We start from the raw sequence: 6,414 nt of genomic DNA, 5'->3' as shown, positions 1-6,414 counted from the left end.
GAACCAAACTCTGATAAATAAGTATGCAACCAGACATAACTACAGGAACCAGGATAATGGAAAGGAAACAGGGAGGTAAAGGAAAAGCAATAACCTGAAAGAGAAGAACAGTAGGAAACAGGTCTTAATAAGGGAACTATAGATAAAAATTGTATTAGTTTAAGGGAGGGGGGAGGAAAGGGTATACAAGGAACCTAGGGGAGGGATAAAGGGAAAGAAGGAGCTCAAGAGATGTAGGACCATAGGAGAAGGGTATTATTAAGGGAGAAAGGGGGGAAATGGGGGCACCTTAAGTGGGAAAACCATGATGGAGGGGTGAGATAATGTGAGAGATAAACAATGCCTAGCTAGTTTTGAAAACCAGAGAGAACCATATTACTCCTACAACGTACTGACAAATTGTACATAGTAGATCAAGAAATATATGTCTAGGTAAGGTTTATCTGAGAACAACTGATCTTTGCCCAAGATTTGTCTACATGACACACTGTAATTAAAAATAGAAGACTGTTGGAACTAAACTTCTTGGGTGTTTAACAGACATACTTTGAGGTCTATAATAATTTTGTCAGAGGGACCTAAAGGACACTTTTTGTCCTTGCCCTCCTAGGTCGACTAGTTCCAAGGTACTATGAGCATCTCTCAAAATGTCCTATAATGGTGGTGGGTCACCTGTCCTCTTGATTAAGGAGGCTGAGGAAACCCCACCAGATGGACTTGAACCAGTGTCCAGCCTATAAAGAGGAGGGTCAGCACAGAGGAATCACTTCCTCCATGCTTCCAAGAGAAGCCATCCATGGTTGAGCAGAACTTTTGACGTATCTTCACATAGGTGGAACTGGTAAAAGAAAGGAGGCAGGGGCTCCTCCCAAGCCCATGTGACCCCTGAGGAACAGATTCTCAAATGACCTTAAGAGCAAAAATAAATTGGTTTTATCTGGACCAACTGTATGGCCTTAAACACCCAAAAGGTATGTACAACCAAAGATTAAATGGGCCAACATAACTTCATAAGAGTCTATATGTATAGCTAAAGGCTTCACAACAAGCAACAATGCCTGAAAAGTGATACCTTCTTTTGAGTTGATGGCCAGGGTGGCCAAAGGGATTCCCAGATAGTAACCCAGCATAGAATTGGGAAAATGAACAGCAGACCCCAATCTTATTCAAAGGAATATAGACAACTGATTATCACTAGATGCTAGATTCATCAGATGGACAAGTAGCGGGGAATGGTTGGGGGTGACGACAACACCAGCAGACAGTAGGAGGGATATCAGAGTATAAGGGCTCTAGTTGGGGGAGGGAGGCTATGGGAGGGTGCTACCTGGGAAGTGGGTCTATAAATAAATAAAAAAGAAAAAATATAATTCTTCAAAGTATAAAAATTTGCTCTTTAATAATTAGTAGATGTGAAAAACATTACCATTGAAATCTACCTGATGACTTTATATCTATGCTCAGATGCCAAGATGCTCAGAAAGTAACCGGATGTGACTAGTAATAATCAGATATATAGAGATTAGAAACGCATGTGCATCATAGTGTTAATTGTATTAAAAATGAATTTTTCTGTATGAAACTGTATTTTAATAATGAAATGGAGATCTTTTTTAAAGGTTAAAACCTCATTTAATTTTATGTCTTATAGGGTTTATACAGAGTACAATATTGCATAACTGTATCAATTCAACTGTAAACCTATCAATTTACAGCCAATTTTGAAAGAGATACATCTTACCTCTGGAAATTGTTATTGAATATGTCAATGCTGTTGTAATGAAATGCTTCTTCTAATTATATGGTTATTAAATAAATAATAATAATAAACGGTTGAATAACAGTAGCTAGTAGATGATTTGAAAAAAAAAAAAGCTACAGGGAGACCCTCCCTCAAAAAAGACACACACGCACACACACACACACACACACACACACACACACACACACACACACAAAACAAATCAGCAGAGAAACCCCAGGGCAAGTTACACTGCAGAAAAACTACTAATAAATGGGACCTGAGCAATATGTTTTTGAAGGAATAGTGGGTAATTGAAGAAATCAGAAAAGAAATTAAAAATTCTTGGAGTCAAATGCAAATGAGAGCGCAGCCTACCAGGACCCCTTAGGAGTTAAGGCAGGCCTAAGAGGAAAACATTTCAATTATTTACATGACAAATTAGAGATATCTAAAATAAACAATCCAATGATGCACATGAAAACTCTAGAAAAGCAAGAAGCCAAAGTCAAATTAAGCAGATGACAGGAAATAGCAAAGATCAAGAAAGAAACTAATGAACTAGAGACAAGAAACAACGCATATAGTTAACCAGATGAAGAGTTGTTTCTTTGAAAAGATTAACAAAGCTGACCAACCTCTAACCAAACTATCTATAGTAGCTACTTTTCTGTTGCTGTGATAAAAATACCATGACCAAGGCAACTCGTAGAACGTAGAATTTATTGGGCTTACGGTTCCAGAAGGATAAGAGTCCATCGTGGTGGGCAGGTACGACAGGAGGTGGCTAGAACATAAAGCTGAGCACTCACATCTTCAAGCAGGTACAGGAAGCAGTGAGGAACAGCTGGGAATGGGGAAGACTATGAACTCTCAAAGACTGACCCCACATGCTTCTAGCAAGGCTGCACCTCTTGAATCTCCACACAGTGCCACCAACTGATGCCAAGTATTCAAATAATTGGAGGTTATGGGGGATATTTCTCATGAAAAACACCACACTAACTACCACACAAAAAGAGAGAGATGACCCACATTGATAAAATTGGAGACAACACATACCAGTGAAATCCAGAAGTGAATTAGGGAATATTTTGAAAATTCGTGTTCATCAAAACAGGAAACACTATAAAAAATGTATTTATTCTACCAAAATTAAAGCCAGAATATTTAAACAACCCCATAGATCTATAAGAAACAAAAAAATTTGAGTAGTTATTAATTCTCTCAACAAAGAGAAGCCTTGGGTCAGTTGGATCTACTGCTGAATTCTACCAAACTTACAAAGAAAATCTATGACTAATACTTCTCAAGCTGTTCTACAAAATAGAAACGGAAGGAATATTATCAAACTCAATTTACACAGCCAGCATAACTCTGATGCTGTCCTAGTGAGCTTCAGCTTTCAATTTCTATTTGTAGATGACACTGTTTACTTAAAAGACTCCATGAGTTCCAGCAAAAAACTTCTGAATCTGATAAATACTTTTAGCCAAGAAACAAGCTATAAAACCAACACAAAAAATTAGTAGTTTTTATATACACCAACAATGACCTTGCTGAGAAAGAAATAAGTAAACTATCCCAATAACCCTCCAAATAATTTAAGAGGAAAGACATCTGGAGATGCAGGACAAAATTTGATACTGAAAAAAAAAAAGAAAAAGAAAATTGAAGGAGGCACTAGATCGTCCATGCTCCCAGATTGGCAGAATTAATATTATGAAAACAGGTCTACACCAAAAGCAATCTATAGTCAATGTAATCCCTAGCTAGCATGGCCACCATCAAGCTAGAAGATGGCAATGAATATAGGAAGAATGTGTGGAGGAGGAACACCTGTCCATTGATGATGGGAGTATGCATTAGTGTAGATACTATGGAAATCATTGTGGGGTCTTTCCAGAAATCTAAAAGTAGAACTAGTATGTGCCTTAGCTACACCACTCCTGGGTATATACCCAAAGGACTCTTTGTACTATCACAGAGATACTTGCACATCCATCTGTACTGCTGTGTGTTTCACAATAGCAAATTAAATCAGCTTATATGTATATCAACAGATGAGCAGATAATGAAAATATAGTACATATAGACAATGGAATTTTATTCAACTATAAAGAAAAGCAAAATAGTGAAATTTTCAGGAAAATGGATGAAATTTGAAAGAATTTTAAAATTATTTAACCATTTCTTACCTGTATACAATATGTTTCCCTTTTACCCTCACCACCTCCCTCCAGCTCCCCATGGAATCCCCCAACACATCAAATGCATGTCCTTTTTAAAAAAAAAATGAATAACCCACTGAATCTAATTAGTGATGTCCACATGCACATGGTGTGGGGCCATTCAATGAGGCAAAGACAACTTACAAGCTGCCATATCCTCGAAGAAAAATGACTCTTCTTCAGCAGCCATCAACTGCCATTAGCTCCTCAGCTAGAGCCAGTCCTCCATTCATGCTGGACGTTTGAGTGGTTGGATCTTGTGCAGGTAACTACAGCTGCTACAAGTTCATGTGTGCAATGGAGCTGTCATGCCCAGAAGATAGCAGAATACAGTTTGTATAATTATGGGAAGCAATGGTAGAAGCAACATGAAATACCATAGTATCAGAACAGAAGCAGTGGCAACCATAGCAACCTTGGCATACAAATTATATTTAAGAGAATGCAAATGGAAACCTACAGCCAGCTGTTCTTAGAGATGGTGCACTATACACTTCTTTTTTGGAACACAGAAGGCTCTAATTTATTAATTAAACATACATAAACAAATGCTGCTAAAATCTACACTGTAAACCGAAGGAAGTAACTGATTAGTTAAAAAAAGGTTCTGGCACACAAAGTTTATAATGTCAAACATAGCATGCTTTCAGCCTTTATCTGTGATTAGAAAATGTGAGTGGAAACTTGTGAACATATCCCATCATTCTTAGCCTATTAAACATCTGGTAAAATTCCGTTTGACTTTCCAATAATGCTATATTCACAGCTAGCATCTGTTTGTATGTTCTTCCATTTTGATAACATTCAGGTAAAAAAGTGAAAGAGTTGGATTATTAGAATCCCCGAAAATTTCAATATTTTTGTCTTTCCTGATTTTATGGGAGATGAAATTAATTGTCTTCTTGGCTGTAAGTCATAAAAAAACTGGCCTGTGAAAAAGTCTACTTTTCATCTATTATTATTACTATATAGCCAAGCCCCACATGGACATTACAAAACATATCGTCCCTTTGGTTCCTGAATTCCACCATTTCCCCAAAGTCTGTGATTGTTGCCAAGTGGGTAACCAGGGCCCATAAAATGAAATAAACCAAGTCTGAAATTATCATTTTAAAGATACTTTAAAAAGATACTTTAAAAAGATTACTTTAAAAACTATTTCCCAGTATATTTACCTCTTTTACAGTATTTCTGGTTTACTAACATTTTCTACTTAACAGCATACTTGTGACCTCCTAAACTCTCTAACCATTTATATAAAATATCTTCTGTACTGAATTTTTCCTAAAAATTCCTATATTGCATAAGGAATAGCTGTTTACATATAGTTCATCTAACTGTGGGCTTTACATAATTAAGTAGAAGGTACTATAAATCTATTTTGACTTTACATCATTTACTATAATTTGACCCATGAAAATGATCTCTGCATCTTATTTGTTTTTCGTTCCTTGGTTGGAAGCATCCTGATACAGTAAGCAGGCAGTTCTTTCAGTTTTATTAATATATACGGCCTTCTTTGGATAAGGTTAGTTTCCTTAAATTTATAGTGGTTGCTGGCATTAGGAATGAAATAAACAGGTCTGCTTAGCTCTGCAGAAACTAAAATAACTTGTAATTCCATCAACTTTCTTTTTAGTTGTTAGTTCTAAATGCAACTCTCATGTTACAAGGTGAGCAGGGTTGACATTAAATCATCTGTAGCTGTAGCTGAAACACGTTGAATTATGTATTTAAATGTGCTCACACGTTATCTCCACATAGAATAAAACAAAGTAATCAGATTTCCACTTTATTTCTCTGCCAGAACCAGCAGTATTACTTTGCACTCACTGAAGGAAATTTGGCAATGTGTTATTCTCCTCAGGCCTGTTTTCGCACAATGGCAATTCGACTGAAGTGCAGTGTAAAAGTATTTATTAAAAGCAATTCCCCTCTGGCACTTGGAAATGAAAGACAATGGGAATGTGCTATCTTGCTCTCTGGCAAGAGTTCACATTTTGTGAGCTGATGAAAAAGTTTAGTGTATTACACCCTTAAATAAATATCTATGCTTACTTCTGAAGAGGAAAGCAGTAAGAGTTTTCAAAAGTTCTTTAGAAGCTTAAAGACCAATGCTCAACATCTTGGAGCAAGTACGAAGCCCAGTTAACAGCCTCCCTGCCCAGCCCTTTTAGATTTCAGCCCTGGTTCTTTACAACGGAAGGGTCAGTCCCTTTCATTGGCCCATCAGCATTTCCCACTCCTGCCTTCAGTATCTAGGAGCAGCATAACCACTGGGTATGTGATTACAGTCATGGTCTGCTGGCTTTTAGACTCTGGAATCAATCTAACAATCAAAACACGAAGGCTCCCTGAGCAAGCGAGGAGCATCTGTGTGTCCACTGAGCTTCAGGGTTGGTTCAGGAACCCTGGGTGGTCCTTGACTGAATTGGCAAAGTC

Source organism: Nannospalax galili, unplaced genomic scaffold (assembly GCF_000622305.1).
Source record: "Nannospalax galili isolate Female #2095 unplaced genomic scaffold, S.galili_v1.0 scaffold312, whole genome shotgun sequence".
Taxonomy (NCBI): domain Eukaryota; kingdom Metazoa; phylum Chordata; class Mammalia; order Rodentia; family Spalacidae; genus Nannospalax; species Nannospalax galili.
Note: the sequence above shows the minus strand (reverse complement) of the source record.